The following is a 12,049-nucleotide window of genomic DNA, read 5'->3' as shown; positions in this document are numbered from 1 at the left end:
TATATATATATATAGACCTATTTTTTTTCTTTGCATATTCAGTGAATAAAAAGTATTTGTACAAAGGAAATTTTTATGAAAAAAAGTTTTATTTGTTGAGAATAAACATTAATTAATAATTTTATAAGTATACATTCTGTCTTTGTATAAACCAAAGAGCTTTGCATGTTCCTAGTCTTATAATTAGAAGCCAAGTGTCTCTGTACGAATATTTTTGTGTCAAATTACAATTTTTTATATAAAAAATTCTTCTTTTTTTAAGACAATATGTTTTATTTACTGTATATGTTTTTAAGTAAGATAATTTTGAGGAATAATCAGTTATTATTTTTTTTAATACAATAATTATATGTATGTTTATTTTCTAAAAACAAGATTTTACTGAATATTATCTCATTTTAATACTGTAACTCTTATTCTGTAACTTTAATTAACATTAAGAAGTGATAGTATAAGATAGTATAAGAAGACAGTATTAGAATAAAATAATATTTACAGAGAGAAAATATACTGATAATGAGAAAATGTCTGAAACTGGACGAACCAGAAAATTTCGATTATAACAATCGGAATATATCCCGGAATATATTCCGGTTATCTCGACTCTATTAAATTTTAATCGATTTAGCCAGAAAATTCTGATTTGTCCATTTTCAACCAGAATTCTAATTAATTCAATTAGACATTTTTTTATATATGTATATATACCTTTCTCTCTCGTAGGATTTTGACATAATCGCCAGATTCTGTTATAAGACCTTTAGGTTCTGTGATCGAGAAATGTTTCTTTATATCTAAGCCTGGAAAACGCGTATCATAGATCGACTTGATAACTTTCCAATTTGAAACTTTCCATACAAGGTATATTAAGCACTTTGTGTCGCTGATAAAAACATTTCCATCGTGGTAAGTGTAGTTATTAAAATTAATCGCATTCTCTCCGCAAGAGTCTCTTGCGCATCTCAAATATTTGTACAAAATGGTTCATGTATATGTATATTTCAATATATATACATATCTGTAATTGTTGCACATAAATGTCTTTAAAACTAGATAAACGCGCTCAAGCGATGATAAAACTATCGCTTTACGAAATGTGTCACGTTCTTCCGTCATGCTGTCGTTACATATTTTGTTTTTCGTACCGTTACAATATGGTTAATCAGCCATTAATCGTCGTTCATAATTGGCCTCTTTATTCGTCGTTCCGTTTGTTTCGGCGTTTCGATTACGGAGAGACTCTCCTTTAACCCGATTATTATCACCTGAGATGTTTTTACATCCCAATAGTGAGAAAATGTGAATGAAAGTCTTTCTTTTTCAACATATTTTTTTTTTTCTTAAATAACTATTCTTTACGAATCTTTAAATATGCAATTTCTTCGAAAACTCGCGAATAAGAAAATGTTATATTAATTAAAATCTTAATTTTTTTAGAAATATTATCGTAATAAGCTTTTAACGTACTTGTTCCATTTAATATTTGTTTGATTAGACTTTTTTTTTAGAAAATTGTGAGCGAATTCATATTCATAATGTGATTATGAATATGAATTCGAATTAATTGATTCGAAGATCAATTAATACTAATTACTAAAATGTAAAAACATCCAAAATGATCGTTTATATAATAAAAAATGAAAATGATTCTCGGATTAATCTCTTTTAATTTTTCAAATTGACAGTGGGATTTGATAGACACGAATGCCTTATGTGTATACATACGTTTAAATCTAAGCAATACCAGAATACCAGAATAACCGTATACCAGAAATATCCCTTCGCTCTTGGATTGAAATGAGCGATAAAAATTCTCGCGTGGCATTAATTCCGGTATAAATCTTTTTCCAGGGTAATTTTGTCTGGTTAAAATACAGCGGTAGGTTGTACGTTTACGCGTAAAATATAAATAGCCCACATTACGCCTAAACAATGTAAACTATGTATAAAATTGTCATCTATATAAATTATAACCTATGAAGCTATAGAAGATTCATATATTGTTAGATTAGAAATTAGAAATAATATAATAGGATAGTTGTTATAATCAATTATTTAATATATTAATATATAATAAGTTATTTAATAAGCTGTGATAAATAACTTGTTTTTTTAAACTGAACTTTGCACCGTTCATATTATCAATTCTATATTATCCAATTTATAATAGATCTGTTCGATTTGCTTACACTCGATTTACTTTTTTATACTTTTTACACTTAAAATGAGGTAGATATGTATTTGACGCTGAAAAGAGAGAAAGCGAAGATGCTGAGTGTAAAAACTGTAAGCAAGTCGAACAGACCAAATTACATGTTTGTATTGTCTACATCAAAAAAGTTCGTATAAATTCGTATTATTATTTAAATAATATGTCAGAAATTCGTGTAGGCGTAATCTTGAAATTTACGACAATTACAACACAATCCTGGTAGGCAATGTCAGATTTATTCGCGTTGCTTTGAAACCTCCAAAAATTTTTGATAATGGTTCAACAGTTGAGTCCACTGAACGCAACCAATGAGATAAAAATTCAGACATTGAAAGGAAAGAAAAATGAAGATGTGAGTGCAAAAAGTGCAAGCAACGTGAACGGACCTCTTGTTAACGCGCTTAACATGCGATATTTGATTGCTCCTTGATTGTTCTCGGCTTTCGTCCTCCTGTACATTGTCGGCTGGCACACATTTGAAAAGTCACCGAGACTTTTCTCGGCTCATCGGCAGAAATAGAGCTACAATAACGCGCTGGTGAAGGAGTGACTGAGGCCGGCCGGCCGCCTGATTGCCGGTGCGAGAGGAAGAAAGATGTCGGAGAGAAAGAGGATACATTAACGACAGATAGAAACGGTAAACAAGAGTCGCGTGATCGTGTTCAACGTTGCCGGTTGGTCGGCAGTCTTCGGGATTTAAGAGTGACGAACACATAATTCCTGCTCCCTGTTTACGCGTTTGTTTTATTCGCTCTTTTTCTCTCATTCCATCTGCCTTACCTGATTAATCACATCCCGATCTCACTCTTCGAGATAACGTCATCGATTTTTCATCGAGGATCGTCTTCTTGGTTTTTTAGAAACGTCAAGTTCTCCCTTTTAACGGGACTGATCTCCATATCAAGCAGTCAGTTTCTCGTGATTTTACTAGTGAGAAGCGAACGGCAATTTGAATGTGAAATTGATGAGTGGAGTCTTTTTACGCTTGTGGTAATTGATCTTGTTTTTATTGTAATGTGATAATTGTGTAAAGGAACTTTAGACGGTATGTACTAAGTGATGATTGGAATGTGGCATGTTAAGAAAAACTGATCAGCGTAACATGGAAAACAGAGTTTTTTTAGAAAAATTTCTTCTACGTAATTTTACATTTTCTTGAAAAACTTAAGATTTCTAGTTTTTCAACATATGTATATTATATATGTATTGTCTAAAATTTTTTAAGTGAATTTCATTCCGAGTGAAATCTCATTCTTCAAGGTTGAAAATTGAGCCATTCTTTTTAAAGATATACTCAATTTTCGATCTTTAACATAAGATTTCACTTCAAAGAATTTAAGAATATATTTTTTTTAATTATAAACTCTTTCTTACATATTTGGAATTGAAAGAACAAGAACACGGAAAGAACAAGTTGGCTAAAAATATATCTAGTTACAAAATAACTAATAAGATTGTGCATGCAATATATGATCTCTGGAAATTATGTATATAAATAGATAAATAAATATTGTTGAATTATCAAAATAATTATGTAGGAAACTCAAGTATGAGCAATTGCTGCAAAAAGTTTTAATATTCTATAATAACAGTTTGAATGTCCTACATAGTTATTTTAATAGTTCAACAAAATTATTTTTAGATCTGTATCTAGTTAAATTTTTTAACACATCTGCAAAACTATTGTTGCTATGTACCCTCCATTTTTTTTTATTCCCGGACGATCGATGATGAACGCGTACGAACCACTTCCGAGTTTTACGCAACTTTTATGATAATCCTCATAACGTGCTTTTACGGGATATGTGAGTATCATCGTCGATAACGATATAAGCATATCGTTATCATACATATGTATATTTACGTACGAAAAGAACGATTTTACTGAAAGATTTAAATAAATTTTGCAGGATAACAGATCTGAAAGTAATTTTAATGAACCATTAAAATAATTATTAGTTGGAGACTAAAAATTGATAAGCAATGCTGCAAAAAAAAACTTTGACATTTTAGCAATAAATTTAAATTTCCAATAAAATTATTTTGATGGTCTGACGAAATTACTTTCAGATCTGTATTCAGCAAAATTTTAGATCTTTCAGCAAAATCGTATCTTCAAGTTTTATTTATCTTAAATAAAGTCAAAATGTGTTTTTCTATCTCGTTCGCTTGCCAACCTCGATATTCCAATCCATTAATCAAGTGGTACGCAGTGATTAATTTGTACAAGATTAATTCCATCCAAATAAAAACATCGCGGTACTAGTTTAGATAGTAATCATCGTGGTTAAATTAGTCTTCGATTTTTGGTCTCCGCCACTTGCCCCATCACATGTCCCACCTGATAAGCAACCGTGATTTAATAATCAGGTGATAAATCAGATAGTCATTTAATTCAATCATTTGCATTTACATAATTTCTTTTTGCGAGTTTTAAAGTCCAATTGTAGTAACAAAAATTGTAGTAAAAAAAATCGACAATCAACACTCGACACAGTTCAGTGTTATTATGTGACTCGCGAAACTGAAAAACACAAACCTCAATATTTGTTTTCTTTCATGTATCTTTATCTTTTTATATAAATAATTTCCAGAGGTCATACATTGCACGCATAATCTTACTAGTTATTTTGTAACTATGTTTGACTGTTTTATTGTCGATCTCGCATGCGATGATTAAATTATTGGCCAGTATAAGAATAGTCTGCTACTTTACGGTTATTAAATTACCGCTCGTTTAGAGCTACGAATTTAAACTGTTTTCTAGGAGTCCCTAAGAGATTCCTCGTAAACAAAGTCGGCGTGAATATTCATCCTTGTCTATTTTTACGACTGCCGCCAAGCATGCCATGAAATTGCGAGCGTTCTATTACATGCTTTCAGGAAGCAGCTGTGTTTTCGCATAACTTGTCCTCCGTAGGAGTAAAACGCGAGACAGTATTTTCGATGATATTCTCGATTTTGCGTCAGCTTCATCCCTCTTCCGTCAGTCTGAGTCTCAACATCAAATTAACAAGCATCTCGTCCCTGAGCATACATCCCGCAATAGAACGTCCATCATATGCGATCATTTTTAATACTAGGATAACTGTACCAATGCCTGTCCCTAGTGTACTTTTATATTTCGATAAGTTATAAAGAAAATTAGCACGAATAAATAAGAAAAAATATTTTATCTTGTTAAGTTAAATTATTAATGCATACGATATCGAAAAAAATATTTTATATAAATATTAAATATTATCGAATAAAAATATTTTAAATATTTTTCAAAAGATATGAGGAATTTATGTGAATCCAATACGTACCGCAAGATTTTAAACTTGTCCTTATTAATGTGCCCTGTATTGGAACTGAGAAGATTGTGTTATGAGTGTACATCATACAAATAAATATAATTGAAATAATTATTAACTCAGACAATTGGCTTAAATTTAATTTATTATTTTAGTAACTATATGTTAAAATGAGTTCAATGTGGATGGGCATACAAATTGGAAGCACATTAATAGAGCCGCTTGGAGGATTTACTAATAGGAACAAAAACATTATAAAGTATTAATATTTTTTAAATTAAAGAAATATTATTAGAAAAAGAAATAGTTGAAAAACCGATATTGATTGCAAGCATATAAAATTAAAGCTACAATATTTAATAATTAATTCAGTAATATAATAATTAATAAGCAAGTTGATTAAAAAGCACATTAATAGGGATAGTTACCCTACATTCTCAGAATCTGCGATAAATATCGTAACAATATAATCTAACTTCATTAAATTAATTTAAACTAATTTTATTAAAAATTCAAATTACTTTTAATGAAATTCATTCTATTGAATTTTATTAAATTTGTTCATGAATTATTTTTTATATGAGATTTTCTTTTATTTATGTGTCAATAATTTGATGCTAAAGTATAAATTATAAATTGATTGAATATTTAAAAAGAAAAAAATATATATTCGGTTTGTCCACAAATACACATAAAGAAAGAAGAGAAAGGAAAAATTCAAGAGTTATAAAGGCTTTTATTTCTTAAATTTTTTTAAACATGTTGTCAGATGTTTCTTTTTAGGCGTCTTTAAATATATGTCTGAACGAACGCTTCTTATGAAAAGATGCTATCGATGTTCGTCTTCCTCAATTCCATCGACACCTTTCTCTCGCTCGATCGAAGACGACCTTGCTAGCAATAAGAAAGAAGAACCCGAATCAAAATTTACTTTTTGTTAATACAATACTCAACGCTTTTCGATTATTCACGATTTTCATGCATTCCGCTGTCTTTACTTATTAACGCAAATAGCAAAATTTGTAATTCAAGGTAATCGACTCGTTGAATCCATCGCCAAGAATCCATTAGCGGTTACGACAGTACTTGATTTAGATTGCTAACTTTGTAGCTGGAACGTGCTAATTATTATGTAACCGCAACTGTAAGCGATATAGATGCGACTGGCTCTTACTTTTTCCAATCTTACCTTTTCTAACAAAAGAGGACAAAAATAACTTGACTACCTAGTTCCCTAATGACTTCGTGCAGTCTCACCATTATGAATAACGGACGTCGACGTATGTGCACGTTGTTTACTTTCGTATTTCTAACGTTTCTCTTGTGGTCGCTTACTATAGTTACGCAATATCGAACGCCGCCGCGCCGCGTCGGTTTAATTTTTGCGAGAAATTGGAAATTCGCGCAGGTCCGGTGTACTTTCCGTCTGTTTTCATTCGGAAAAGACGAATAAGGAACGAAATTAAGCGACTACCTTTGCACAATATCATATCATCGTGATTCGTCTATTTTTATCGCCACCGAGCGCATTCGATTTCCCTTCTCTTCTTTCTTCTAACCCTTTTTCTTCTCGTACTTCTCAACACTGACGAGTATACGTCCCGGCAGCGGTGACTCGTATCCTCACCGGGATACGAGAACACGGTTATCGAATCTTCTTTTTTACTTTTTTTCCTCATCTTCTCTTGCCGGCATTTCCATTATCTCTGTCTCTGTCGAGATATATGTCACGATTACTTCGTATATACGGCAGTTTTCTTCTGAAATTCACTTCCGTCTGTCGAACGAGAATCGGAAGATCTCGGTTGTTACATGAGGTGTTCGTGATAAACAGAACTGCATTCCCTGTTGAGAAATAAAATGATTTTATCATTGACAGATATTATCAGATCACGTATTATTTTAATCTTCTATTTTTCATTAAATACATCGTAACTACATCTTGGTTTTGTTGATGTTTTTAAAAATTTAGTTACATCCAGATTTGAAAATAATTTTGATGCAACGTTGAAATAGTTATATTTGGTCCCTAGTTGCTAAAATGTTAAAATTTTTTGTAATATTGCTCATGCTTGAAATTCTTACGTATTTTGGTCCAACAAAATTATTTTCAGATTAAATGTCTAGTTAAATTTTTAGGTACTTTAGTAAAATCGTTCCATTTGGTAGAAACTTTCATGCCTATTTATAATGCAAGAGACTAAATTTTTCGCATTTTTCGTCGTGTTTTACATATGCAGGAACTTATGTTTCTTAATGTACGCATATTCCTTCACTCGTCCTTGGATCTCTCCCTAAGGCGGAAATAAACGCCACTCACCCCTCTCACTCCTCTTTCTCCTTTCTTTTCTCTCTTTTTCTCTCTTTTTCTCCTATCTCACCGCGCTCCCCCGACGTCGTAAAATTGTTTTCCAGGCGTTGGAACTGGTTTCGGAGATCCGAGTTCTGGTTTCCAGTGTTGTTTATGACCGGTCATAGGCCGCCTTCACTCCTCTCGTTCGTGTCCTCCTCGTCTCCCATCCGCGATAGATTCTTCTCGACTTCTCTTCTTTTTTTTTTTTAGTCACAACGGCGACGTAAAAGTCTTTTGCTGAATGAAAGACGAGGAGTTTTTTCTTTGCGAACGTTTCAAAACGGAACGCAAGTTCCGTCTTCGTCTTTTTTTTTTGTAACTGATGGGCGAACTCGTTGCAATAAGTTTCTAAACTATCACCGCGGTAAAATCTATTAGCGATTACGTAAACTGATGATATCGGTTTGGCGTACGAGAAATTGGAAATATACCGCTAAGAATTTACTGGCGGTTATATTAATAGACATTTGCGGCTGTTATTAGTCAAGCTAACGGTATTCCGTAAATAGATTGGAAAGTATTCAAGATTTCGGACAAAAGTCCACCTAATTTTGTGTTTTCTTATGGCTTGGACATACTTGCTCATTTGAAAGAATAATTTGGCTTAAACATCTAAAAATTTAGTTAGATATAGATGTAAAAGTAATTTTGGACCATCAAAATAATACGTAAGAATCTCTAATGTAATGAGCAATGCTACAAAGAGTTTGGACATTCTAATAATCAGTTTGAGTGTTGTAATTATTTTGACCCAACAAAATTATTTCCAAATTTGTATCTAAATTTTTAGATACTTCAGTAAAGCTGTTTTTTTGTATACACATACACACTTCGCGCATTATACCTGTACTTATTAAATTAATTCACAATCTAAAAATAAATTTCGCTAAGTGGAGCCAAATCATCATGCGAAATTGCGATCAGTTTAAATACGAAACTGAAAGGACTTTGCACTAATTGTATGAAATTGAGTCTCAGTGAAATGAATTAATTTCCATATTTAATGTGACTTACAAAGGAGCATAAACGATATCATGAATAAGATTCAATCAATAACAAATAACTTTTGAGCTATCAAAAATATAAAATTTGTGCCCATTTTGAGAATCTTTTTGATACACCATAGTTCAAAAATATACTATTGAGTCTCATATCCGTGACATCTTTTGTTCATCGCATTATAACTACATTATATGTGACAATTAATTTATTTCATCAAGATTTAATATTTCTTACAATTAGTGCGGGGCGCTTTGTTTTGACTGGTTACGATTGCGTAAAACTATTTTTGACTGTTTATAGTTTTTCGAAATCTAGAATGTTCTTTTCAATTTTATCTTGCAAATTATACAAATGTCATTTTATCAACTTTTGGACTCTGGACTCGTCCATATTCACTTTCATGGCTAGAGCAAAACTATACTCGCGTGTTTCCTGATTCGAGATTCGGGGGGGAGATTGAGAGGCGAGGGGATTCTTTGTGTGCCTCGGCCTCGAATCGGCCAGTGGGACACAAACTGTTCTGAGTACAAGGAGGACGGATTGAGAGAACGGAGAATGTAGGAGAGAGAAACGTCTGGCTGTCACGTGGCGACCGGCAATCGATACGATGACGTCGACCTCGCCGGCGACCAATGAGGCGATCGCCCCCGCTGCCTTGACTATAACAGTGCCATTTACTGATAAGAAAGGGGCATCGAACCCGCGAAGTTTCCTTTGTTCGCAAACTCGTTCCTCCTCTCCGTCCCTCCTTTTCCCTACCCTCCAATCTTCGTTCTTGTATTTTCCAGCTGAGTTTATTTTCCCTTCGGCATCACCCTCCCTCCTTCTCAGTCTCCGCCTCTTTTTTTTTACAAGATGTCTCTCAGACAAATTCTTCCCTTAATTTTTAATGATGGATACTTCTCTCTTTTAACGAACATGGATTATTTTTATCGAAAGCATTTTTCAATTGTTATGAAACCAAAAATCTTATTTCGATATTTTAGCTTGAAGAATCTACCGTGAAAGAGTTAAAAAACAAACTGATTACGAATTAAGAATCACCCTATATATTCAGTAGCAGTGTCTTCGTGTTGAAATATGTGTCTCGAGAAGACAACTATGGCAACCAGCGTCCATGAAAGAACGATGGATAGAGAGGAGGGGGGAGAAGAAGGAGTATTCAGCTCTGAAAATCGACCGACCAAATCGCTCGAATTAAATTATCGGATTTTATCCGAATGACCTTGAGAGCTCGATATCGGTAGATATGTCTCGAAGCACAGATCATTTGCGTGACTTGATTCAACAAGGAGAGAAAGATGTTCGCTTCCTGCTGATTAATTTATTTGCTCGTGTTGTTGAGTACTTTGAAAATACTCTGCCAGTATTAGGTATTATTATTACATTTATTTGTGTAGGTCAGCTATATCTGCACGTTCTCATCAATTTCAAACTTTCACTGTGTTGAGTTATTAAAATATTTTATTTATATTAATATAAAATTTAAAAAAGTCCGTTCTAAACATGTATTTTATTTTTATGCAACTAAGAAGATTAGAAGCAAAGAACAGGTTATTTCTTCATGAATGTTTTTGATAGAATAAATAATAATAAATATAATAAATAAAATGATAAATTCTTTTTTTTTTTACGTTTTATTTATGTTTTATCACATAACACAAGCAGCGAATAAGAAACAACGTTTACTCCAGACATCTTTAATTCTATAATGCATCATCCAATAGTTCTCTTTCGAAATAATAGGTAGTGAACGAATACGACGTAATAGGTCCTGGACTGGTTCCAGTTCGAAATTGCGATTAAAAACTTGGGCACGACCCAGGTCGAAGGTTTAAGTGGCTGAAAGAGAGGAATCGTGTCGATAATAATCGGCCAATCGGTATTCGTCGAGCGTAATATGGCGCACAGAGACAGAATTTGGGCGTCCTTGAGAGTTGTAACGCGCACACGTGTAGTCGAGACGCACCTTAGATTATTCAGTCCCGGTGGATGACGTTTACACGGTCGAACTGATCCATACGATTTCAAGACAGTGGCGTAGCTAAGGGCGGCATTCATAGTTCGTTCTTATATTCTTATTTTAAAGTTGTTTTAAGTAATATCTTAAGATGCTAATTTGGCTCTCTGGCAGGTATTCGTAGTTGGTTCTTATATTTAAGATTGTCTTAATTCGTATTAGCGTCTTAAGATATTACTTAAGATAATCTTGAGATAAGAATTATGAATATGAATGAACGGCCTCTGATTGGTTTATGATACCTTAAGATTGTACTTTTACTGGTGAAGAGATAAAACAAGAGCGATATGTGTCAGAAAAAGGAATAATTTTATCCAAATTTTATTTGGATATTTAAATTAATTGTTTTAATTCTAGCAAACCACTCGTGGATCCAACGAACTTTTGCAATTTTTTGCATTGTTTTACATTTCTTTGAAGTATTGTAATTAATTAAAAATAAAATATTATTTAATTGATTCGTATTTATCTGTCTGCCTACCTGATTTCGAGATATAGATTTCACATTTTTTGAACTAAAAAATACATATTCAGTCCAGAGATATAACATAACAAAGTTGCAGAATTTCAGACTCTGGTGTGACCAAAAATAACAATGGTTTACTAGGATTAAATTAATTGTCGAAATTAAATGCATGCGTGCGTGCGTGCGTGTGCGTGCGTGCGCGCGCGCGCGCGTGTGTGTGTTGCGTGCGTGCGTGCGTGCGTGCGTGCGTGCGTGCGTGCGTGCGTGCGTGTGTATAAACGAGGGCATTATTGTGATGCGTTGTTTTTTGAAGAATTTTGCAGTAAAGACTTTGCTCTTATTTATTTACTCTTATTAACGTTATCTTAAACGTACTGTAATCGCAGTGATTTTAATATACAGTAGAAAAATACAAAATTGGCTTCCGATGCTCGTAAAGATAAATGAAAAGATCCATTAGTATTAAATTTTTTATTGTCTCTCGGGATAATAATATTCCTTGTGAAGAATAAGTACTTGTGTCTACGCCACTGTGTGGGATGAATAGGGCCCTTCGTTGATCTACAAGCGGAATTCCTAGCCTTCTCGAATAAATCCGAACAGTTGTAACAAGGAAATCACTTTCGTGTGCGTGCACGAGTATGTGTGTGTGTGTGTGTGTGTGTGTGTGTGTGTGTGTGTGTGTGTGTGTGTGTGTGTG

General features: G+C 33.1%; 1 protein-coding gene across 3 annotated transcripts in view; it reads left to right on the top strand.

The window, feature by feature from the left end:
• LOC108691188 (sestrin homolog) overlaps positions 1-12,049 on the top strand; it is a 177,489-nt gene that overhangs the window by 137,130 nt on the left and 28,310 nt on the right. The window contains exon 1 of one of the 3 annotated variants that reach the window (XM_018198851.1): positions 3,126-3,202. The exons of the other annotated variants lie outside the window; for them this stretch is intronic. The gene's annotated coding sequence lies outside the window, so the exon portion shown is untranslated. Of the gene's footprint in view, positions 1-3,125; positions 3,203-12,049 lie in introns of those variants that run through there. 3 annotated transcript variants of the gene reach the window in all.

This window comes from Atta colombica, unplaced genomic scaffold, assembly GCF_001594045.1.
Source record: "Atta colombica isolate Treedump-2 unplaced genomic scaffold, Acol1.0 scaffold41, whole genome shotgun sequence".
Lineage (NCBI taxonomy): Eukaryota > Metazoa > Arthropoda > Insecta > Hymenoptera > Formicidae > Atta > Atta colombica.
Note: the sequence above shows the minus strand (reverse complement) of the source record. Positions and strands in the feature narration are given on the sequence as shown.